The sequence below is a fragment of the Acomys russatus genome, chromosome 20 (genome assembly GCF_903995435.1).
Source record: "Acomys russatus chromosome 20, mAcoRus1.1, whole genome shotgun sequence".
Lineage (NCBI taxonomy): Eukaryota > Metazoa > Chordata > Mammalia > Rodentia > Muridae > Acomys > Acomys russatus.
Genome location: NC_067156.1, coordinates 3,733,181 through 3,758,548, shown reverse-complemented (window position 1 = coordinate 3,758,548; position 25,368 = coordinate 3,733,181). Strand labels below are relative to the sequence as shown.

Below are 25,368 nucleotides of genomic sequence, written 5' to 3'. Positions count from 1 at the left end.
AGTGTGAAATCTAAGGAAGAAAGACAGAGTCACCAGGCAATCATGGAGATCTCTGCTCATAAATCTTTTTATCATTACTATCAATAGTATTGAACTGATCAATAGTATTGAAGGTATGGGTGGGTATTTGTGAATACAATCAAAATACATTGAGGTGTGTATGAAACTCTCAAAGAGTTAATGAGCTAATGAGATAAGGCTCAGGGAATGTTGAAGAGTAAGAGGCCGAAAGATTGTAAGAGCCCAAAGGCCAGGATGTCTGCCATGTGATAGCATCTTCCATATATGACAGGAAGTGCACACATGAAATCCCAACAACATGGTTGCCTAAACAAGACCAGATTTTTAAAATGAAATATACATGAACTTGTTAAACTATCTAAATGTAGTAAAGCTTCTAGAGTGATAAATACAGGGGAAAAAAGCTGGCTGTGTTCAAATCATGGCAGGGGGTCAAAATTCAATCAGTTATTAAAAGTCAAGGAAAGTAGAAAGCATGAAAACTGTAATAAAAATAGATTGGTAAGGTAAAATGCTAGAAAATACATACCCTGTGATAACAAGAAGATTCTATATGTAAACCCTCTGCAGAAATGCCGGTGCTGACAGAAACCTTTCGATCTAGTTTTATACTTTTGAGGAAGAAATCTACACACACAACGAAAGAACATAAGGGAGCTAAGACAGCAGACAGGACAGGGTATGTAGGCAAAGCTTGTAAAAAAAAAATTATGTTTTCCAGCCAGGCCTGGTGGCGCATGCCTTTAATTCCAGCACTACAGAGGCAGAGGCAGGCAGATCGCTCTAAGTTCGAGGCCAGCCTGGTCTACAAAGCGAGTCCAGGACAGCCAAGGATACACAGAGAAACCCTGTCTTGAAAAAAAAATATGTTTTCCAATAAATGAATATCAGGGTCAGGGGAAAAGCGTTAGGATATTTGAGGATTTGGAAGAACCCTTTTGTGTCCACCAAGTATCCATTTCTATTTTTTACTGAGATCGTTACATTACCCAGCCTCCTTTGCAGAATGGTGAGGCCATGTGACTGGTCCAGTCAAGGAAGTGTAAACCAAATGAACATACTACTTCCAGGCCTGTGACTTAAGCAAACGTGACTGTGCATCATGTGTAAATGTGAGACTGTCACTGTCACCTTCCCCTCTCCCTCACCACCCACAGACACACACATTCACAGACTCATACACACAGACACATACACACACACTCACACACACAGACACATACACACATTCTCACACATACACACTCACATATACAATCACACACCCCCTAAGGGTGCAAACAACAGCAAGTCCCTAGGAAAAGAGAAAAGTACGTAGTGGAGAGAGCACAGTCCCTGAGCTTGGAAGAAAACTACTGATGACCAAAGACACAGTCTAAACACAAATAAGCTTTGTGTTAAAACCAGTGGCATGTTTTGCTTAATAAACAAGAAGGAATGCAAGCATTTACCACGCATTTGTGTAAATATGTTAGAAGATTTCAACAAGGGAGCAACACTGAAGGGATTAATAAAGAGCAGAATAAAAATATATGCATTATGAAAACAGAACTTAGATTAAATAATAAACCCTGTGTGGAAGATATAGCTCAGCAGTGGAGCTCTTGCCTGACATATGCAAAACCCTGAGTTCAGTCCCCAATATCATGAAGAAAAAAATAAATAATCTAAAAATTCAAGATTAGGTCAAAATAAATAAAATTTAAATTCTTATAGATGCTCCGTCAAAGAATTAAAAAAGAAAGTAAAACATTATATCAAGGCTTAGACAGGAGATAAATACAGAAGATATCCATGGAGTCTTAAGAAAATGGTCTATTTTCAAGAAAATGTAAATTGCAAAGTGTGAGGGCTTGTATTGCAAACTCAACAGAAGCTAGAAGCAGGAATCACCTGGAAGAGGCTCCTGAGCATTCTGGGAGGGGGAAGGTGTCTTCATCACATTAATTACAGTGTCCCCTGTGGGCAACACTCATTCCCAGGCCTGGTATCCAAGATGGTAAAATGGAGAGAGCCAGCAGAGTTCCAGAAGGCGTGTGTTCAGTGTTCTGTTCTTCACTGTGCATGTGCTATGACCAGGTCCGTCAGGCTCCACTGCCTTAGGCTCCTGGTCATGATGGCTGAGAGCTAAAATACAGCCGTTCTCCATTATGTCAGAGTGTTCTTATGATAACAACAAGAAATGAAGCTGAGACAATAAGATGCTCTAGGAAGATGTAGAAAACTAAAATAGTCAAATAACTAGAAATAAATGGGATGTGATTGTTGACAACACCTCCAAATAGGTCAGACTCATGAAATAGTCACATCAGCTATCTACATATAGAAATGGAAGACCCATGTTTATACAAAACAGTACATAGCATAACTTTTAAGTTGTATATAATTTTATAAGGCTGGCACATAATTATATGAAAACTCAAAATTATTACCACAAGAATACAAACTATGAGCCTACATGTTGAATAAGAAACATTCTGGACCTTCCCACTAGTTCTTGACAGCTCCATCTTTCTCCCTCCCTCCACTATCCAAGGAGGGTGCCCCCCATTTCTTTCACCGAGTAGGCCTGCTGCAAATGCAAATTCATGCCTTATCCACCTGAGGCGAAGAGCTCATCAGGACAGTGACAGAACCTAGATGACTGGCTCATTTCCCACCTCTTAGCATCTCACATGAAAATACAGCCAAAGAGACGAGTTTTCCTGTCAATCTTCATACTTCAGAAATTTAAGTGAATGCAATTCACTAAGACCTCAGAGAATTCCACATAGACAAACTCAGGCAAAAAGGGAGACACTTGCCAAAAAGCATACTCAGCTCGTTACTGGGAGAATATGTAATTGGCCCTGGCACACAATGCAGGCTGAGAGAAGCTGTCTCTCCTCTCTTCACCGGGACCAGGGCAAGCATGGCCCTGAAGTTGCACCCTTTGGTCTCTCTAGACTGGGTGCTTTCCTAGAGATGGGGAAACAGACTCAGAGGCTATTCCTTCTGTTTTCTGTTGGGAAAGTCATCAGCTTTCCTCACATCAAGAAACAGCCTTCCTCTAATGACAGGCTTTTAGTTGCTTATCTATTCCTACCCACCCAACACAATATGGACAAGCACTTTACGATCACTAGTGTGGTGTGAACAAAACGTCCAGTACTCATGATCAATGGAAGCGGAAAATCTATTGCCAACTAACTGTATATAAACGCAGCCATCCCTCAACCTCCCACAGGCCACCAGCTGCTGAGAAGGGAGGTCCGGACTCTTTGTCTAAGGATGGGTACCAGAGACCCACTGAGTAGATCACAAGCTTCCTGTTCAATCTCATCTAATCCTTGGTCTTCCGGGCTTGCCCCCTTGCAGGCCCTCAGTTCAACAGACACTTTATTCACATTACATCATATGGCTTGACTATATCCCCCAAAATTCACCTTAGAAATTTCACTCTCTATGCAACAGGGTTGAAAAGTATGGCCTTTAAGGGGAGATTGGGAAGAGCTGAGGAGCCAAGGGCTTGCCACTCAAGCTTGAGTACTTGAGCACAGAGGTGCAGGTGTATAAAGCAGAGGCCAGTGAATACCAGGAAACTCGCTGATTTGGCTTGGTTCCAGGAGCCAATTGTGTTGTCTATTACTATTTTTAAAAACACCTCTGAAGTGCAGGTATTAAAAAAAAAATAGCAATTGTACTTGTGTAAGACCCTCGGAGTCTAGAATGCAGATGGAGATGACCCAAATGACCTTGCTTGAGGTCAGTCACACTGCAGCATTGAGCCAGAAGGATTAACACATCTTTTCTTGCCTCTATAAGTTTTTGTGGAGTTTAACTAGTGAGTGAATGCGTGTATAGGCACACATCACTTGCTCACATCCTCAACAGTCACCCTGGAGACACTACTTAAACATACAAGGCAATGGCAGCAAGAATGAGAAAGAGAGAAGAACAAATTTCAAAAAAGTAGATTTAGGAGACCAGTTCAAGGTAATGTGGGAAGAGACAGAGATACACACACTGTCTTTAATCCTGCTTGTCTGGGCAGATGGTGCCAACATCCAGTGAGTTACAATCATAAAGACGGCTCCAGCTTTGAGTGGGAGAGAAAGAGGAGCAAATGAGCCTACGCGGTCCTTGAGAGCATCCAGGAGAGATGCCAACCATTTAGTTGGTACATTTGTCAGATGCTGCCGGTGGGACAGCTCAGAGTTGGATGTAGATTTAGGAAAGGCCTCTTTTACATGAAACGCACGCCTTGAACATCAGTGTGATTGCCCAGAGAGAGTGGGGAGAGGGAAGAGCTGAGAGACAACAGTGCTTACATAACAAATAGAAGACACAGGAAAGGGAATGTCTGTAATAAATAAGGAATATGGCAAATAAGGAACAATAGCCCACACAGTATCCCTAGTAAGCTCACTTGTGAAATGGCACCAGGCAGCTTCTCAGCACAGTGATGTAGGAAAACACACATGACTCAAGCAGTTAGGAAGGCCTTGTTCACAGCCTTCCATCTGTCAATAAGCCAGCTCCATGGCTTGGGCATGCTCCTTAGTCTCTTCAGGGTCAGCTACAAATGATTTGGTAGTAACAAAGCACATTACATTATAAAAAAATGTTAACTTAGAGATGTCAGAAACAGCAGAATTTGCAGAGCACATGAGAGCATTGCTGAAGCTCTTCAAATGGACTGAATAACACTAAGTGTTCCGTCCTCCAGGACTCCTGTGAGCAGCCACATTATACTCGGCATCCTCAGTGCAGGCTCCATGTCCTACCCTGTGACTGTCCCTTGTCCACTTGGCACAGTTGGCCATAATTCTTTGATACTTGATCCACTCTTTTGGACTGTGGGTGCCTTAACGGTGGTCCATGCCTTATCCACTCTCCCATTTGTATCTATAGCCCAGAGCATAATACATGAAACAAGAATGGGATTCCATAAATATTCACCAAAAGGCGAAATAGTGCCTTTGGTCATTAAGTGTTATTTTCATTACTAGAGAATTAAGTTAGAGTGTGAGCATTCTCAAAATCCTTATGTCATTAATATTTCCTCAGAAACATTAAGCCATTGTTTAGAACGTATAACTATGAATGTGGAAATTAATGAGTAGGAGTGTTTTCGACCATTTGTGTCAATGGGAACAAAACTCAGTGGATAGCACTACAGTGATGGTTCAGTACTTAACACTGGCAGAGTTAACCAAAAACAATGACTACTTGGGCAGCAAGCAAACAGCAGTCTAGAAAAGACTCTTGCCCTCCCTCAGAGTTGCTGGTTGTGTCAGAATGCACCTTCACCTTCTACCGCCACCTTCCCACCTTCCCACCATATGCAAGACACTTGTTGCCTCTTTCCTAAGGTCAAAAGAGGTGCTATGGTGTTTTGGATAGCAATGGTGCCATAGGCTCATGTGTTTGAATGCTTGGCCCACAAGAAGTGGCACTATTAGGAGGTGTGACCTTGTTGAAGTAGATGTGGCCTTGTTGGTGGAAGCGTGTCACCATGGGGCAGGCTTTGAGGTCTCCTGTACTCATGCTAAGACTAGTGTGACACAGTCTCGTCCTGCTGTCTGCAGATCAAGATAGAGAACTCTTGGCTCCTCTAGCACCATGTCTGTCTGCATGGCGCCATGCTTCCCGCCATGATAAAAATGGACTAAAGCTCTGAAACTGTTAGCTAGGCCCAATCGAATGTTTTCCTTTATAAGAGTTGCCGCGGTCATGGTGTCTCTCCACAGCAATGAAACCCTAACTAAGACGTGTGTCAAAGCACCATCAGAAGAGGAGTAATTAAGGGAGAGACATTCCAGCAGCTCTGGGTGGCACCTCTTTGACCTGGAGCAGCTGCAGACATGCTGTGGGAAATATCTTGAAAAGTCAGTGTAGGAGTTTATTCAACATTTGTTCATTTGGATGGGTGGCAAAAACGACAACCAGTAGTCATAGGAATCCATTGCAAAATATAACTGTGTTCATTGAATTTAAATTTTTACTTGGAGCTGCCTCCTCCCATCCCATGCTATCTACCATCTTTGGAAATTTGAAAATAAAAGGTCCAAATCCAGAAATCTAACATCACTGAAGCAATGAGAATATTCAAAAAGTACCAAGTATAACATCCAAACAGGAAGTTATATGATTTAGTCTGGCTCCAAGGCCAAATTCTGCTTGGCTTCATCTGCTATTGCTATCCTTGTTTAATCAAAACTCTCTTCTTTAGCCTAATATGGTGCACTTTGTAGTGCAGGGAACGAACTACACAGATAGATACTAAGCTGCCAAAGAGATAACTAAAGAAGGGCAGAGGCCCCTCTGCCTTCGGCATTGCTATCGGGAAAGACCTTCAGTTTAACACCTGAAAAGGTGATTTCCAATCGAGGGATTCTCAGTGTAGAACGCATGGTCCAACCAAGGTGAAGAGGCAGTAACCCTGCGATGATGTTGCTGTGAAACTCGGATTCAGAAAATCATCTTGCCAAGACTTTAATCAATAAAGCATCCTAATGCAGGCAATACAGGTCTAAGAGCTTATTTCTAAAACCTTGGACTTGCTCTCCTAATTTTATTAGGGGTCGGCCATTTTTTTAATAATGGCTGACCAAACCAGCCTTCAGAGCGCTCTCTGTGCAACTTCTGACTCTACTTGTGGTGTGACTGTGTTCATTATGATCTCAAAGGAGGAAAAAAAAGACCTTGTTAAAAACAAAACAAAAACAAGCAAACAAAAAACCAAACCACCAATCTTATCCGAGTATTCTAGCACCTCTTTTGCGTATGCTCTTAGCTGTACTATATATAGTCGTTTGTATGAGATGGCTAAACGATTTCGTTTCCTTTTTTTAAATTTATGAAGTTGCTGTTTATTTTATTTCTTGCCCTGTTTGATGTGTGTGAGAAACAATGTCCAATAATAAACCAGAGTTTTATTTTGCTGAGTTGTTCTTTAAGAAGAAAGAAAGAAAGAAAGAATGAATGAATGAAAGATATTTCCTTGATTTCTAACCATCCCATGTTACCCCATGGGAATCCATATTCTGAACAAATTAAGTCCTCTACAGGAAAGAGAGAGGGGTGAACCATCAATAATATCAATACAAGAAGGTCAACAAAATTATTGCATCATGACCTACTCAGGATTCACGATACAATTTATACCTGCTCAGCCTCTTTGTTTGGGTTTTTGTTTGTTGGCTTGCTTGTTTGTTTCCCTGTTTTGTTTTGCCCACACGTCATACTCAGGCTTCCAGGTACCAAGGAAATCCATTAAAGTCATCAGCAGACCTTTCTGTCCTGAGCCATGTTTTCTTTCAAGGATTTTGAAGAATAGCTTAATAAAGAATTGTGTGCTGTTTGCAGACATAACCCTTTAAAGTCATACACTCTTGTAGAAAATATCTGCTCAATTCTGACTCTCCATCGATGAAATACAACAAGGTGTCCCCGACCCATCTGGATGGAGTAGCCATCTTGTGCCACATCCCATCCCAACTTCCCTGAGAAAACAAATGCTCACAGAGTAACAAAAACTAGCATTGCTTAACCCACCCTTGCTGTAACCGCAGTCTCCTACCAAAGATAACCAGAGGGTAATGTCTCACTCAGTGAGCTCCCAAACAGTCCCCCTCTCCTGCTACACCTGACCTGTCCCAATCCTGAAAACTTTCAACCAACAGTTATTCCCCTGGCATGTGACCCTGCTGTAGGTTTCTGGGGGTGGGGAGGGTTGTTCCTCTGTGTCAGAAGTACAGTTGGACATTCTGGATCTGGCTGAAAGTACAGTTGGACATTCTAGATTTGGCTGTTGAGACAATTACTGATAACTGCTTCCTCATCAAAGGAAATGTCTCACACCAGGCAGCATCACCATGATCTGCAGTGTGTAAAGCCTGTCCCTGTGGTAACTGTTCTTATAAATGTATCTACGTCATAAGCAGCACTCACTGAGCAGACACAGATCGCAGCTCTCTTCACTGCAGTGGCTCTCACCCTTGCTAATGCTGCGACTATTTAATATAGTCCCACATAGTGTGGTGACCCACCCATCAAGTCGTTTTCATTGTAATTTTGCTACTGTCATGAATCACAATGTACATATCTCTTAGATGACCCCGGTGAAAGGGTCGTTCACTCCCCCAAAGGAGACCCCATCCACAGGTTACGAACCACCGCTTTAGAGACTGAAGGGTGAAGTCTGCAGGAAGAGAGGAGGTGTCCAGAGACCCTCCTGGGTGAGGGGACCTGAAAGGAATTAGCCTGTTCTCTGTGGTTGTTTACACATGTGCATGGGTATACTAAGATTGCAAACACCTGGGGAAATCTCCACCTACACCTACAAATGCAGGTCTGCAAAAGAATTCTTCCACAGACCACCTCGTGCGGGAAGAGCATTCAAAATCATCTTAGCCTGAGCCTCATTCTGTTACATGGACCCCGTTACATATGAACCCCATGAAGTGCATGGCAACATCCAGATAGTTTTGCTTGCTAGGGTCTTTCTTCTAAAATAATGTCTATTTTCATAATAGCCTCATGTCTGGCTACACTAGAGGGCATTAAACGCTTTATTCCTTGTAGACCATCTTTGACACATGCACTAGTGGTGCTCTGGGGAAGAGGGCAAGACGGGCAGGAAGGGGAGCAATTGGAAGGATGATAGGAGGCGTATATTTACTTTACCATGTCTTCCCTAAACTCATCACTATTTGAGGAAGCTACCGAGTCCCGCTTGGGAACCCAAACCTTAATTATACACTATAATTGTTGTTAATGGAACATGTACATTTCAACCCAGCAAGATCAGTGGCGCTTCATGCCAGTGTGACATATCTCCCAGATTGCTGTCTTTATTTGTAGAAGTAGGAATGAAGCAAAAATCTCATCTGCTCCGCGCATAATGAAGAGGGAGGGGACGTGAGCCTGTGCTGCGGTGGCCAGATGCTCTTTTTATCTCTTCGAAAATCAACATGCAGAGCTGGTGATCCTCAAATAGAAAGCATCTGTCCTTGGGGATGGTGGCTCTGTATGTTTGGAATGATAACATTCTATAAATAAATAAAAAAGATTATTAAGAACACTGTGTAAATCTCCTAGTCAAACATCCCTTCAAGCAACTATCAGCAGTGATTTGGTTTGGTCCCCTAATCCCACTGTATACAAACACATGGCATAAATACAGTATTTAACAAGCACCAGAGAAGAAGCTCCATGCTTGCAGGAAAGAGTTATCCTGCAAGCAAGAGCACTTCCTGCCCCAGTGTGGCTGGCCACCTCCCGATTGTAGTTCTTGCATTGATTCTTCTGCCTGAATGAGGCCTCAAGCTCATCGTTGTCTCGGGTATAGCATGCTAGTTAAATCAAACATGAGAATATTAACTTGTTCCCGTATCCTTTTTGTTCCATCGCAGTGAATTCGTGAATATCCGTTGGAAAGCACATCACATTTGCAAGCACACGTGGGCTTCGGTCTGACACAGTCCCTGGGTCTAAAACAGAACCACAGGAGGTGAGGACAAATCCAAAGAGACATGAGTGGTAATACCAGGGGACCCAAGCTCTCCTGAGGAATGACAAGTTTGCAGAATCCACTTTCCTTGTGACTGTCTCTTTGACTCTACTGCTTTCTCGTTCAGCCACACCGTGTGTCTGTGTGTGTGTGTGTGTGTGTGTGTGTGTGTGTGTGTGTGTGTGTGTGTCTTTTTACATGTGCATGTATGTGTGTTCATGTGTGTGTGCATGTGGGTGCGCATGTGTCAGTGTGAGTGCATGTGTGTGTTAGGGTCTATCTATTTTTTTTCTCCTCTCAGTCTGAGTTTGTAATTCTTCAGTTTCATTCTGTATGAGAGAGTATGAGCACACATGTGGGTACAAAGGTGCACATGCCACATGTGTGTACACATGGGGAGGTCAGAAGACAACATCCACCTTTTGTTCGAAACCAGGTCTCTTCTTGGCCTTGAACTTACAAGTGGGCTAGGGTATCTTCCAGAAAGTCTCAGGGTCCACCTGTCCCCACCTCTTGTCTTGCCATCTCACAGATAATAAAAGCATGCCACCACCACACCTAGCTTCTTACACAGGCTCTAGGGGTGAAACGCGGGTCCTTCCACACCTAAGCCAAGTGCTTTACCATTAGAGCCATCTGCCCCAACACTCAGTTTCATTCTTTGTCCTTCAGTGATTGGATAGAGGGCTTGGGTCAGCATTAGTGCTGTGCTAATGGACAGCATGGCACTTGGATGGTGGCAATCTGAGCATAATATTTTGGCTTTCTGTGCTGGCCTTTGGTGTGTTGGGCCAACATGCAATCTCCAGGATTGCAGCTGCAGACCAACCAATATGCAAGTGTTTCTTAGTCTAGTTATTGGCCTGGTTATAGAAGTCAGCCACTCATATGCCTCCAGAAGGCTCAATGAAGGATCTTCTCTGTGAGAGGCAGTTTCTCAGCTGTCCACCTCAGTATCCTCCCAGGGGTTGGCTTCCATCCAGGATGATGATAAAATTGAAGAATGGACTCTCCAGTTCACTGCTCACCAGGGACGCTCAACACCAGAAGTGTTCTCCACTAATCCCTTCCTGTTTTCCATTTTTCTCTTCCTCCTTAATACCTTCCCTACCAGGCAAGCTTTCCTTGACAGGCAGGGAAGACCCTCAAAGGAGAGTCTGGAGCTCTGAGCTCCACCTGGAAACCCAAGACCAGATCAACTCAATGCCTCACAGGTGACCATCCCAAGCCACGCCAAATGTGGTTTCTTAGCAAGGGTCTAATGTTTATATTTGCAACCGTTAGCCAAAGCTGATTTACGGCGTGTCTAATATGAAATTTTTATATTCTCTTTTAAAATCCAGTTTAAAAATCAAATACAGATTAAAAACAAGCTATGTTCATGCAGCCAAGATATTATAACAAGATATCATACACTGGATAGTTTAAACTATAGAAACTCATTTTTCTAACAGAGCTGAAATGCGAACATTCCAGAGGAAATTGCCTGCAGATGTGGTTTCCTCGGAGGCGCCCATGTGTTTGGCTGGCTGGTGGCTGCCTTCCTGTCATGCCTTCTCTGTGTGTGCAGCTCTGGCATCTCAGAATGTGTGTACAGTTTGTCTTCTTATGAGCAGAGACTACACAAGGTCACTACCCATGTGACCTCATTGATTCTAATTTCCCCTTGAAAGACCTAGCTGCTTCAGTGAGTGTCATACGCTGAGGCTGAGAACTTAGGGACACGGGGACCCAATGACTAGCATCCTTGTGTCTCAGGGAGCATCTGGATTCCTGACACATTTTGTCTGAACCAATACAGAAGTCTTAACCTTAATTCTCTGATGTCACATTTCCCACAGTGCAACACTGAATCCCAACATACACCAGTTACAAAGAAAAGGCTGTATAGTGGTCACAAATCAGCAAGGTATTTTCACCCAATTTAGGTAAAGAAAGGGGATCTTCCCTGTGGCATTTGTGGGTCTGGTGGGTTTTTATTTAAAGGAGGAGATATAACTGTTTTGCTTTTAAGATATTTTACATGACACTTTAAATGTTTAATTATTTAAACATGTGTTACACATATATTAATATTAATGGGGCTCAGTATGGCATTTCCACACATACAAGCTGTGAGTGCCAGTCAGCACCATCCTTCTTTTTCTATTCCCCTCACTTCCCAATCTCTCATAAGCAGTCGCCATTCTACCTTCAGGCCGACTGCTATGGGCTGCTACATATGAGAGAAGACACATGGTAGCTGTCTTTCCATGACCGATTTATTTTACTCAACATCATGGTATATACTCACTTATAATTGGGCACTAGCCCAAAAGGCATGTCCCATGAAAGTCTTTACTTACCAGGAGATTGGGATAGGTGTGAGGTCATCCTACTGGGACTCTAGGTAAGAGAAATATAGAAGATGGGGAAATAGAAGGATCCAGAGGGTCCTAGAAACCTACAAGAAAAACATCATGATGGGTGGATTTGGGCCCAGGGGTTCTGCTCAAACTATTGCACTAACCAAGGACAATACACATAGTAAACATCAAATCCCTACTCTGATCTACTCAGTGGGCAGGACATTCTCCACAGTTATGTGGAGAGTGGGGACTGACTCTGACATGAACTCTGGTGCTCCATATTTAACCACCTCCCCTTGGTGGGGAGGCCTGATGGCACTCAGAGAAAGAATAAGCAGGCTACCAACATGAGACTTGAATAGCCTATGACCATATAGTGGGGGAGGAGGCCCCCCCTCGGTCATAGACCTAGGGTAGGAGTGAAAGGGGAGGGAGGGAGGAATGGGAGGATACAAGAGATGGGATAACAATTGGGTTGCAATCTGAATGAATTAAATAGATAAATAGATAAGAACAGCACCAGCACCGTGGAATGAGTATCACAGAGATATAGGAGGAGTCCAGCTCCAGACCTCAATTACTTATGCAAAGCCCTCCCAGAAGCTGGCCTCCCAGGCTCCTGATGATGCCACAGCAGCTGCTGGAGGGAAGACAATTCTCTGAGGTCTCTTAGCCCCAGCCTCACTGGAGCCTGGCACAGCGAAGGATTCACAGAGGTCAGAAATTCAAATGGCTGCTCCCTCCATGGAGACTTGGAAGTTTATGAATTTCTTAGTTCTATGATTGAATATGAACCCTATGGTGTTCTCTGTACCTTGGTTTCTCTTTCTCTCTCTCTCTCTCTCTCTCTCTCTCTCTCTCTCTCTCTCTCTCTCTCTCTCTCTCTCTCTCTCACACACACACACACACACACACACACACACACACCAATGCCATTTCTTGAAGTTATATAAAAAAGAACTACGCTTTGCTTAAGTATGTTAGACAGACTAAACATATTAGTCTTTTCTCCCATCTGAAACCATTCTGAACTGACAAGAGAGAAATTAAATACTTATAAATGCATATACCAAAAAGGTAACAACAGTGGGCAGCTGTCAAAACATTTGGGGGAAGAAAGAGTGATGGGGAAACAACAAGACCTGAGTGGAGTAGAAGTATCCGGAGTCTGCGTACATTTGGTTCATCAGCAGATCCTGGAGATGATGGGTTCTCAGACACTGAGCGTCCGGTGGGAGGTCAGTGAGGCAGGACTTGAAACAGAGTCTACATTCAGACGTGGATTGGCATCTCTCCCCTTACCCACCCCAGGCCAGCAGGAACTAACTAGCTGGTCTTTTCTCTCATCCCTACAAGGATGAACAGACATGAGAGAACTTGAACTAGTGAGGATCTGGTCTTAGCTGACAAAGGGATGCCGGCTTCAAAGTAAAGCCATTGGATAAAAGTTGGTTCCAAATGCTCCTGAATAGAGAGTTGAGATGTGTACATCTCAGGCAGAAAGAAAAGTAAGTCTGCAAAGGAACAGATTGCCACTAAGGAAAAAGAAAATATGCGGAGACTCCATTTGAGATTTTCATCAAATAAGCCTGTTTACATTTTCACAATTTCTTTGGTGGGACCAGCTGCCCCACGCACACAGTCAGCTCATTCTTGCAGTACCTACCGAGAGGCCAGCTGCCACTGGCACAGGGGCTCGTCTCCTGTGAGCTGAGTACAGGGCCATCTCTTAAGCGCTGACAAGTATACAGCTACTGCAACACTTGAAAAAGGCATCAAACATAGCAGAGGGCAAAAAATAAGTTCATCTACCTACCTACCTACCTACCTACCTACCTACCTACCTATCATCTATCTATATTTCTATCATTTATCTATCTATCTTTCTGTCATCTTACACCTATTTTACTATTTATCTATCTATCTACCTACCCAGCTATTTGTCATTGATTGTACAGATAAGACACAGAAGCAGAAAAGAAAACAATAAAAACTGCACAGCAATTATCATCAGAGAGCTTTGAGAATATGCCATCTGCATGAAATAAGAATGGGCTACAGCTTAAAAGTGCACTCAGATGACAAAAGAAAGACTGCAGGAGTCACACATGTATAGCCAAATGCAAATATTCTTCAGTAGACCACTTAGAAGATAAGATTTACTGACTCTCCATAAACAATCAAAGAAATAGACCAAAGAGGAAAAGGAACTTTGGAGCCCCCGAGCCCCGCCCCCCGCCCACACACACACACAATGTGCTCAACTTCTAAAGTTCTAGTAAAATGCTGGGTGTGGAGACATACACATTTCATCCCAGCATCAGGCCCTTGGTCTGAAAAAGGAGAGATCATCATGGAAAACAAAGAATAGAGATGTCACTGCGCCTCTCGACAGCAACACTGAGACCCAAACGAGGCAGCTGCATCTCCATTACGCCTGTCTCTTCCTGCAGTATAACAGAAGATAAAGAAGTCTCAGACAAACAGAGATTAGGAAAGATCCATTCGGCATGCTCTCACTCACAAGCTAACTCAGAGGCAGTGCTGTAACCGATATCCCATTAGTGAACAACATGAAGCAAAACTGAAATGCAGGAAATGAGAGAGAGGAAGAAATAAGTTCCACACAAAGGCAGGATGAAGAAGCCCAGATGTCAAATCCTGGGGACCCGAAGACCCGAAGGGGCTTGGGGAATTCTGGGAGGAAGGTGTCCAAGTTAGCAGGGAGGGTGGGGCAGACAGGAGATTATGGATCCGGGATCATTTGCTACATCTGTGGGAATGCCTGCGCGGAGTTTTATGCAGCTGTCATAAGGGCTTGAAATTTTAGTGATGGGTTCACAGAAGAAAAAGAAAATGCATGGAGAATGTAAATTTTAATGTGGAGGAGAATACAGTGACTTAAAGGTGAACGCACCAATGTTCTAGCCCAGGGAAAACAATAGGCACATAGCCAATAATATAAACACTCACCACGGTCTAGATAAGTGAGCCCCAACAATTCTGGGAAGACAGTGAGGAGACTATGGTAGAAAGCTTCACTGCTGTGGTGTGAAATAAACAGGTAATATCTAAACTAGACATGCTGAGAGTTAGCAATACTGGCAAATTGTTTATAACTGGGTAGGCACTGAGGCAAATAGCTACAAGAATAGAAGGTCATTCCTAATATACAGAGAGAGGGCATGAAGAAAAGAAAAAAGGGGTGCCAATGGGTCAGAGCTATAGTCTTGGTGCTATTTGATGACAGTATCCCCAACTACCTCCAAATTCAGGATTCCGGGGTCCCTCATGTAAGGTGGTAAATTTGTGTATAATATATGTACATTTTCCCATTTAAGCCACCTCTACATTACTTATAATACTAAGTGCTAAGTAAATACTAAAAAATAATCCTCTATTTCTGGTGAAAGTCTATGTAAATTCTGTACATAATTTTAAAATATTTTCATGTCTTATTCTGTATGTGTATTCATGGGTACACACTGTGTAACTAGGAAACATGGTAAATGACTATACTTTAAGAAAAATATCATCATACTAAATAAGTGAATATGGAAAAGTAGATAAAGAACGGCTAAGAAGATGGATTAGTGCAGGCATAATGACCTAGGTTCAGCTCCCCAGTCTCTACACTAAAGCCACACATGCCACTCTGAACTGACAGCCTATTGTTGGTAGGTGGGGAGGAGACAGGATTACCTGTGACACCTGCTGGCCAAGCAGTGTAGCCAAAACAACAAACTGCAAGCTCAATAGAGACCTTTTCTTTAAAGAAAAAAGGGGGCGGGGAGAAGCATTTGAGGAAGACAATCTGAGGTCACCTTCTGGCAGGCTGCCAAATGCCTCTGCATGAGAGAGCATACCTTTGCGCACAACATACAGCAAACACAACATACATACACTACACACACACAGACACCACATGTACTAACTACACATACCCTGCATATAAACACACATATGCACAGCAACACAAGAAAAAAGCATAATAAGTGTATAAACTTATAAGAGAAGGAATATTCCAGACAGAATAACAGAGAGACTGGGTGGTGAACAGACAACCTGGAACTTTCTGTTGACACTGAGAGCCATGAAGGAAGGCTGCAGACCAGCTAGGCATGAAATGGAAGACAGGGATTGGAGAAAAGAGATGAAAGAAATGGTTTGCCAGATAACGTAAGGAAGACGTATAACCGAGGAAAACAACATCAAAGCTCAGGGATATGCTTTCACTTCTGGGAGAGTAGGGCCAAAATGAGTATGGGATGGTCACAAGCCAGTTGTCACTGAGCAACTGCAGGGGACATGACTCACATCAGATCCATACTGTTGATCCCTGGAAAGGCGTGGGTGCATGCAGCCAGCCTTGTGGGTTCATATCAAGGACTGAAGTGTTACCTCTTAAGCACACCTGTATGCTTCTAAGCCACATCTTGTCCCTTAGGTTACTTGTCTGCATCATCTGTGAAGGCTACAGACTTTAAACCGAGAGTTTGAAACACTGTTAAGAAAGGTATCAATACCTTAATCCTGACAAACTTACTTCTAAAGCAGTAGTGCATTGCATAGCCTATGGTGAGTATCTTCTTAAATGGTAATAATAACGTAAAAATAAAAAGAGTATGTATGGAATTGTATCCTAATGGCTAGAGTGGACATTAAGAAACTAGCATGGATGGAGGGGTGGTTACGTAACTTTCAAGCAACAGAGAGCACTGAGGCTTTAGATGTGATTTATACATGCTGTGGGGTACTACAGAAGTCAATGCCTTAAAACTCAGTCAGGGTCAACCCTTCTGCCAGCAATGTACTGGTACAGGAGTGGGAAGTCTGGGTCTATTTAGAAAGGCAAAAGACTCCAGACAGAGTTGAGGAGAGGCATCCCAAGGACTTGGTATTTTGAGGAAAAGCACAAAGCTGGGAAGAGCCCCATGCTCTGGGAGGGGCTGTGTTGAGTTACGCAGAACCAGGATTTGGCTGGAGCCTTGGTCAGCCCTGCTGGCGAGGAAGGAACATGCTTTTCAGAAGTGACATCCAAAACCTCAGTGGCAGGGACATGGATCAACAGTATTCGAACGTGACTATAAGAAAAACCCACACCATTGCAGACTGCTAGCACAGCCTAGCTCACACTGCTTCCTGACTATCAATAGACAGTATTGCCTTTTCTTTTGTACACTGATCCAACTCTATATTAATTGACTATTCTCTGCTCCCTTGGGACGCTCTCAAAAAATGAAGAAGAAAAAACACACACCAAAAAAAAAAACCTTTTTAAGTCTCTTTGGTATTACCAACACCCCAATACTGGGGCCTGGACCCAAGGTCTCATGTTGCCTACAACCATGTCCCAAAGAGCCACTTTTTTTCTTCATGTGTGTTTGTGCACATGGGTACCCATGTATGTAGTGGCTAGATGGCAAGCTTTGACTCAGAAATGTTATCCTCTTCCTTTGAGACAGAGTCTCCCTTTGGTCTGGAGCTCACTGACCAGGTGAGAGGCTATAAAACAAACCCCAGAGACCCTTTCTCCCCCTGTCCAGCATGGAGTTTATAATCACTTGCTACCACACCTTGACAATTTGCCATGAGTTCTGGAACATTAACTTGAGTCTTTTTACTCTCAAGGAAAGCACTTTAACAGGCACACTATTTTCCCAGGCTCCGGGTACCATTTGTAATGACTTCTGCATCCATGTAACATTAAAACAGTGACCCAAGAAGAGACACGCAGTCAGTGTCCACAGTAGTCACCTCCAAGTCCAAAGAACGTTCTGCTCCCGGTGACTCTGCTCCCGGTGACTTTCTGCCACCACATGGCTAGGTGCTCTACTGGCCTAGAAAAACAACTGTGGGTAGGGGATTGGAGAAAGAAGCAAAATGTGAGAGAAAGAGGTATGGTTTCCCTCTTTTCTTTAAGAGGGGAGAGGGAGAGAGGAGAGAAGAGGAAGAGAGAGAGAGAGAGCAGAGAGAGAGAGAGAGCACTTGAAGATCTAAAGGAGAAATAAATCAGAGTCCACCCCAGCAACTTTCACACACTGTGACAAGCCACGCTGCAGCCATTGTGTGGAAGGGCCTTGATGACTTCATTTTCTAGCCAGACAGCAGGAGCCGGAGCCATGAGTCTGGGTGCACAGCATCTGTGCTCTGTCTCTCCCTGCCGCAACTAGCGCTGTCCTTACAGTGCCCATGAGGACGCATCTGCAGGAACTGCTGTGGCAATTGATAAGCTGTCGGTCGGGAAGTGGGGACTTTTTACAGGTTCCGACCTTAAGCTTGATCCTTAAAATGAATTGGAAGCATCTGGCTGTTTTTCTGTCGGTAGGTAATGATGCAGCCGCGTCACACACCCAGATGTGATTCGACATTGCCGCAGCTGTTCTGGTGGGAGTTTCAACACCCAGAACATCTGCTGCTGGGACTCTGTGGTACCATTCTCACTCCATCTCTCTAGGCTCCTATTCTCTTCCTAGAAAGTGTACTTTCTTTCCACTCAGAAATCTTCCACTTGCCAAAGGTGTTATTCCCAGCAAAGACATGCCCATGAAGTTCTGTGGAGCGTGGAAGAGAGAGATACATAACCTCTACAAACTCAGAGCCCAACCAGGGGGCTGGGATACAAATTATTTTTCTGAGGTTTGAGGAAATGGTACGTTATAAGCAGACAAAGAATACATTGTTGCACACTTGAAAGAAATGGCTGGTAATGAAGTGACGTTTGTGGGTCGAGCAAGGTAGGCAAAGGACACATTTAAGTTCAAAAATGGTGATTTCTGGGCTATTTCCTTGCTCACAAAACCGCATGGATAAAGTTCTCAGGGCACAACACATGTGGCCCACACAGCATCCCCTAAAAGCACATCCTCCAACATCCCAGATGACAATGCTGTCACATGAGTTGTGAAGAGCAGCAAGAAGTATGAAGAGCCACAAAATCTTCACAGATATTGAGTAATATCTTGGATTTATTCTAAAGAAATAATCTCCTATACCGAAAAGTGTTACATATAAATATGTTTATCATGGGATTAATTATATCGAGAAATGGCTTTGATTGATTGCACCAAATACGGAAATAGTTAGAATAATGGGGTGTCTCCACTTTTGCAGAACTCATGGAAAATCCATATGAGGGACTGAATTGTTCCAGCTGCTCTGGCAGCAATTAAAATGATATTTACTGAAGCTAAAAGTAGCGTGGAGAGTGTTCCTGACATCTAACAAGTGAAAAATCAAACAGCAAACTTGTTTTCACATTGTGCATGCATCCTACCAAAACACTGAATTTGAAAATGACCCAACTAACAGCTCAAGAGCAATGGAGCTATTGTGTTTGGATGGTACAATTATGGGCAATTTTTTTTCTTATCTCAATTTTCCTAATTATTTATAAAAAATGACCGTATTATTTGAGTCAATAAAGAAGACAAATAAAAGTGAGTTCGTACAATATGGCCAAGACCTGCCACCTGCCATAACTAAATCAAATTTAGTCCAGTGTCAAATCGACCCAATGCTAGCAGCCTTCAGCCAAGAGATGTTCTACACCACAGCTCTCTGCCTGCTTTCTCTAGCATGATACCTCGCTACTTGTTTACCATTTGTTGTAGACCTATAGTTTACTATTTATTGTGAGTGTGTGTGTGTGTGTGTGTGTGTGTGTGTGGTGTGTGTGTGGTGTGTGTGTGTGTGTGTATGTGTGTGTGTGTGTGGTGTGTGTGTGTGTGTGTATGTGTGTGTGTGTGGTGTGTGTGTGTGTGTGTGTGTGTGTGTGTGCAGTGATAGAGGATAGGAGACAGATCTGGGGAATCTGTTCTCTCTTTCTTCCATGTGTGTCTTGAGGATAGAACTTGGGACCTGGCTCGGCAGCAGTTGTCTCCCCCTGCTGAGCCAGCTCTCTCCCTGTGCCCAGCATTTCAAGGAATCTAGAATGAAATCAGCCCAATATTCATTCATCTGTTGGAGAAGGTAATAACAGTGACAGTCTATGAGAAAACCAACCCAGCCTTGCATGACACTTCATGAGTAACTGCAGCAGGGAAACTTACTTGCCTTCGTTTAATGATGGACAAGATACAGGGGCTCAGCAGGTGAAGTGGAAGATGACTGACTCCTGCAAGTAGTCCTCTGACCTCCACACTTGTGCCATGGCACACAAGAAAACACACACACACACACACACACACACACACACACACACACACACATACACACACACACACACACACACACACACACGGAATTTTTTGGCTGCTGTCGTTGTTTTTAAGAAAACATAAACTCAGAACAAGGAGCTTCTCTCTTGTTCCACCTGTTCTGAAGCCCAGAAACTTGGGAATAGTGCATGTGGTATCCCTTTGTCCCCAGATGTCTTTCTTACCTTCATATTGAATCCAAAGAAGGAAAGACCCAGTGGCTATGCTTGGGCTAACTTCTCCCCACTCCCCACACAGTAGTCCTCTCAAATTTTACAATGGTACAATTGATTTTTTTTAATATCTAAAAACACATTACTATTTCTTAGCATTTCGGAGGCCAATTTAATTTAGGAGTGGAAAGGGATGACGGAGTGATCACAAACTGATTAATTTCAGAATTTCTCAAGGAAATGCTGACCCAGCACTGTGGCCCTCATGCACACCATTATAATGCTTTGATTTCCTGTCACTGTGGATGGTTTTAAAAAGCGAAAGTAAATAGGAGACATGGAAAATCAATGTGAGGTGCTGAATCCTTCCAGCTGCTGAGGCTCTGTTAATTACATCATATTTTCCCGGAGACATTCAGCTCAGACTTGCCAAGTGCCGGCATCTGGAGGCTGCCTGTCGTCCTGCTGGGGGAAGCACCTCTCCCCAGGCAGCTCCATTAACTGCAAAAGGACAAGCTATCCCAGGAAAGCAGCTTGTTCAGGCCAACTCTCGGAGGCAGATCCCTAGCATCACCATGCCTTCCGTTACCATAGAGATAAGAGGTGCAAAGAGCTGGAGAGGGGCTGCCAGGTGTCAGGGAGTAGGAGACTACGAATGAACCTGGAGAAAAGGCAGTCCACCCTATTTGGATGCCCCCCCCCCCCGCACTGCAACGGCTAAAGAGAAGTGATGAGAGGCCATGGATGGCAAGCAAAGAGAAACAAAGGGGCTTTGTAAAGAACCAACCAGTGCCACAGTCAACTCCAGACACCTACACTTTAGTGAGGGTGGCAAGAAGCAGCTCCGTGGACTGGTGCTCCGTGGCCTCCATCTTCCCTCATAACTGACTCTGCTCAAGTCTGTTTTCACATCTTCCTCTTCTCCATCTCACCCTTCCTTTGCAACAGACTGAGAAAGCAAAACCAGCTTTGCATGACACTTCCCATCCTTCCAGAAAACTCCGACACTCCTCTACATGATTGTGTATACGAGAAGACAGCTTTGGCTGTGACTTTCTTTTTTTTATTAATTTATTCATATTACATCTCAATGGTTATCCCATCCCTTGTACCCTCCCATCCCTCCCTCCCTCCCATTCTCCCCTTACTACCCTCCCTTATGACTGTGACTGAGGGGGACTTCCTCCCCCTGTATATGTTCATAGGGTATCAAGTCTCTTCTTGGTAGCCTGCTATCCTTCCTCTGAGTACCACCAGGTCTTGCTCTCTGCTGTTGTTGTTGTTTTGTTGTTTTGTTGTTTTTAAAGCTATAAACATGATGCTGGGTAGATTCCTAGTACCTTTAAAACCCAAATAAAATGCAATCACTTGCCAAGCTGATGACTCCCGGGGCGGCTACTGCTCCATCAGTCTATCACTATGGCTATGTGCTCAGCGCCACCTTCTTTCTCTTCCTCTCTTCCTCTTCCTTTTCCATTTCCTCCTCCCTTGACCCAAGCCTTGGCACTTAAAGCTCTTCCTCCCTCTCATCTACCCAGTCACAGACTTTGACATCTTTATTTAGCTGACCAGGGATAATTGGGGACCATTCCTTATCATTCCATGATTATAGGAGATACTTCAACATTCATAACAGTGCCCGTGGCAAGGAGGTAACCAGATCGCAAGGCAATGAATCAGCATTTGAAGCCAAGCTGGACCTTCCTCCAACATCATCTCTTTCTGTCTAATTAAAGAGGCCATTTCTAACTATATGCAGTAAGATTAATTATGAAACAATCATAAAAATCAATAGGTGAGACTTACATACATAATGTCTAGACAAAAGGTATTTGAGAACCTTGAAGGAAAATATTCTCTGTTTTTATCTCTATGTTTCTGTCTCTCCTTTACCTCCAAATATTTTTTTGTTTTTAAGATGTTTAAAATCTATGTGTACATATACACACATGCATGTATACGATGCATAAAAACCGCAGAAGAGAGATGCCCTGGTGTTATGGGCATTTGTAAGCCACCCAGCGTGGGTTTGGGGAGTGAACTTCAGGGCTTTGCAAGAGCACAGGCTCCTGTAACAGCCAAATCACCTTCCTAGGCCTCTTTCTATCTTCTCTCACCCTGGCTTCCCAAACAAAGCCAGGGAGAAGGAAAATTCAGGGCTATAAAAAGAGCTTTGACATACTCCCTAACGTCTATTCCCTGCAGCCAGCCTCTGGCCTCCATACCAGGGTCTATCGCAAGCAACCCCAGGCCAGCCTATCATTCCCAACACTCCTCAGAGAGGCTCCACGATCTGCACACATACTGTGTTTGAAAGCCACTGCTCAAATATCTATTTCCTGATGGGTGGCACCTACTGTATATTTTCTCCCCTGACTTCTCACATATTTTAGTTTAAGTTAAAGGTATGATCCATGCAAATATGCATACATGTTCTGTGTATGTACAGATAACACACACGCAGGTGCATTTAATGCATACATGAAAATAAATTTAAAATCTTACCAAGTTTTAACACACTGTAAACTTGAGCCGACCAAGTAAGTCACTGTCTGTAAATTTAGAAATCAAGATTCTCCTAGCTTTCAGGAACTGAGCTGCTGAGGAAGGCCATCACAGGGTTGCACTTTCTGTTTGGCATTGCTTTGGTTTTTGAGATGGGGTTTCTCTGTGTAGCCTTGGCTGCTCTGGACTCACTTTGTAGACCAGTTTGGCCTCAAACTCACAGTGGTCTGCCTGCCTCGTCCTCCCAAGTGCTGGGATTAAAGGCGTGCACCACTGTGCCCAATTCAGGGTTGCAATTTTGAAAAAGGCATCGAAGGAGGCTGCACCATTGATTAAGGCCATCGCAGGGATGCACTGGTGTCTCAGCTGTGCACCACGCATGTGGAGCGGCATGATTAAGGGGTGGCCTAACCTTATAAAGCGCCAGCTATCAACAAACCATGGTCATTTTTACAGCATTTATCTCAGCCAACCCATTGACTGCAGAGGCTGAGCTGATGTTGGAACATTCTCTATGGCCCCTGATTTCAACTTGTTTTTTGTTCAGTGACTTCAACTGTGCAATTTATCAACTCTGTAAACAGAAATGGTATAAATGACGAATAAAGTGTACAGTAATGAATTGTCATTTAATTGGTTTTATATGTTGAAATTCATATATGAAAAAAATAATTACTTTGTGGCCAGTTGTCACAGTTGAGAGCTCTGAGTATCACAGGTCCCTTAGCGCCCGCTGTCCCCTACTTGAGCCCTAGGAGGCCCAAATACCTGGGTCTTCCCTCTGTTTGTCCTTACTTGTGATCAACTTTCCAATTTGATCTGCAGTTCCTGAAAGCACTAGCTATGGACATTTCCCCTTCCAGTCGTAATCACCAAGCCCCTGTTACAGTGACCCTACATACAAGGGCTAAGAGGCCATTGCCGTGTTATAGAAACAGATTTACTAGTGAGCCAGTATAAACACGTCACTTGGACATAAAGGGTTTACTGAGCTACATGCGGTCAGTCAGCTCACCCTTTCAAAGCAATGAACATACTTAACATTCAAACCACTTCTAAAGTGCTGGCCACAAATGGGAGCTTCCTGAGACATCACTGGACCTCTCTCTGGGTGAAGATCTGGAGCCATCACTTGAGCAAGTTCCTCAAGTAATGCTGAAGTTCTCCAAAGTCCCAGGGCTGTGCCACTTAATCCCTGCACTTTGGTATAGAAGCTAGGGTTGACAGAAAAACTGGCTCCCTTTGCATGGACAGAAAGGACACAGCCTAGGAGGTCAGCTTCGAAGTGCACAAGCAGTTGACAAAGCAAGCGGCTTCCCCGCTCTAGCCGTGCAAGATGCCGTCTGTACCACGATTGCTAACGGAAATCGCCACGCACTCCAAAAGAAGGAGAAGGCTTCGTTCTCACTCCACGAGCAACTCATTTGTCTTCAGTGGGTTCGTCCATAATCTCATCATTATTGCTATGGCCCTCAGAGGACTCCTGACTTGCATTAATCAGCCAGGCCCCCTCATCGCTCAGCAGATTCCTTACACTTTTACTGTGCCCCGGGGCATCCTAACTTACTTGAAAAATTAATAAACCTCCCCCCTCTTATCTTACCTTATTAATGTCTGTCGTTGTAACCCATTATCTCTGCACATCACCGAAGATCACTGAAGGGTGCAATGGTCACCAACTTGTGCCTCCAATTCAATCCTAAAACTGGACCGCCTCTCTTTGAGTGACCAGAAAAAAAAATACACCCTTCATGGGTCTGCAGCAGGTTTGCTCAGCAGCTCAGCAGCACCGAGGAGGGGAGGTAGGAGAATTCTTAGGCTTCAACTAAAGGCCATTAAGGCCCATTAAGTTGTTCTCTCCTCCTCCGCATCCCTCTCCCCCTCTCCTGTGCACCCTAGTAAATCTGACTCATTAGCTTTGAATGTTTTGAAATACTGGAACATTAATCACTTGTGTTTGCGCACTGTTTATGTGGGTTGTTGGTCATGGTTTGTAGTTATAGTGGCTGTCTCCCTTGCTTACTTAAAGGTACAATCCAATTGAAAATAAAGATTTTTGCAGGTTTGCTCATTACACACAGTGTCGGCAGCTGGTGAGTGTCTTTTGCAATTCATCAGAGGCCTCCCACACCACCTGCTCACCGCATCCTGCAAACAGCTGGCTCTGGGTAAGTACCATAAGCTGTTACCTTATACAGCAAATAAATAAATAAATGGATGGATAGGTAGGCAAATAAGTAAATTGAATTGTCAGCTCTGAATCATTGCTAGTTGAAGGGAAAAGGGTCTATTTTTAGAAAAAAATAAGCCACTTTATAGTTCCATTTTAATGGAAAAAAAAGGGAGGGAGTTGACACAAAACTTTGAATGGAAATATTTTGTCATTTGAGAAACAAGGCAATCAAAACAGTAAATGAGAGGGCATGCTCACAAGCTGGCAGTGAGGCTAGGTGAAGAACAGGAGATGAGGGGGCGAATTTACTGACCTGCTGGATTTGTTGTTGTTGTTGTTAGCTGACAAAGCCATAGGGACACTTTGTGGAGATGGAGCTAAGGCCACCACATGTCCCAGCATTGAGAAGCTGATCCTTCTCTTCAAAGTTGTCAGAAGTTTGTGACTAGTGTGC

General features: G+C 43.6%; 1 long non-coding RNA gene across 1 annotated transcript; it reads right to left on the bottom strand.

The window, feature by feature from the left end:
- Positions 1-8,850: 8,850 nt before the first annotated feature.
- On the bottom strand, positions 8,851-24,599 carry LOC127204730 (uncharacterized). Its single transcript, XR_007832502.1, has 3 exons — positions 24,345-24,599; positions 21,053-21,185; positions 8,851-9,056 (listed from the first exon to the last, which is right to left on the bottom strand). It is a non-coding gene; the product is annotated as an uncharacterized LOC127204730 (long non-coding RNA).
- Positions 24,600-25,368: the final 769 nt, after the last annotated feature.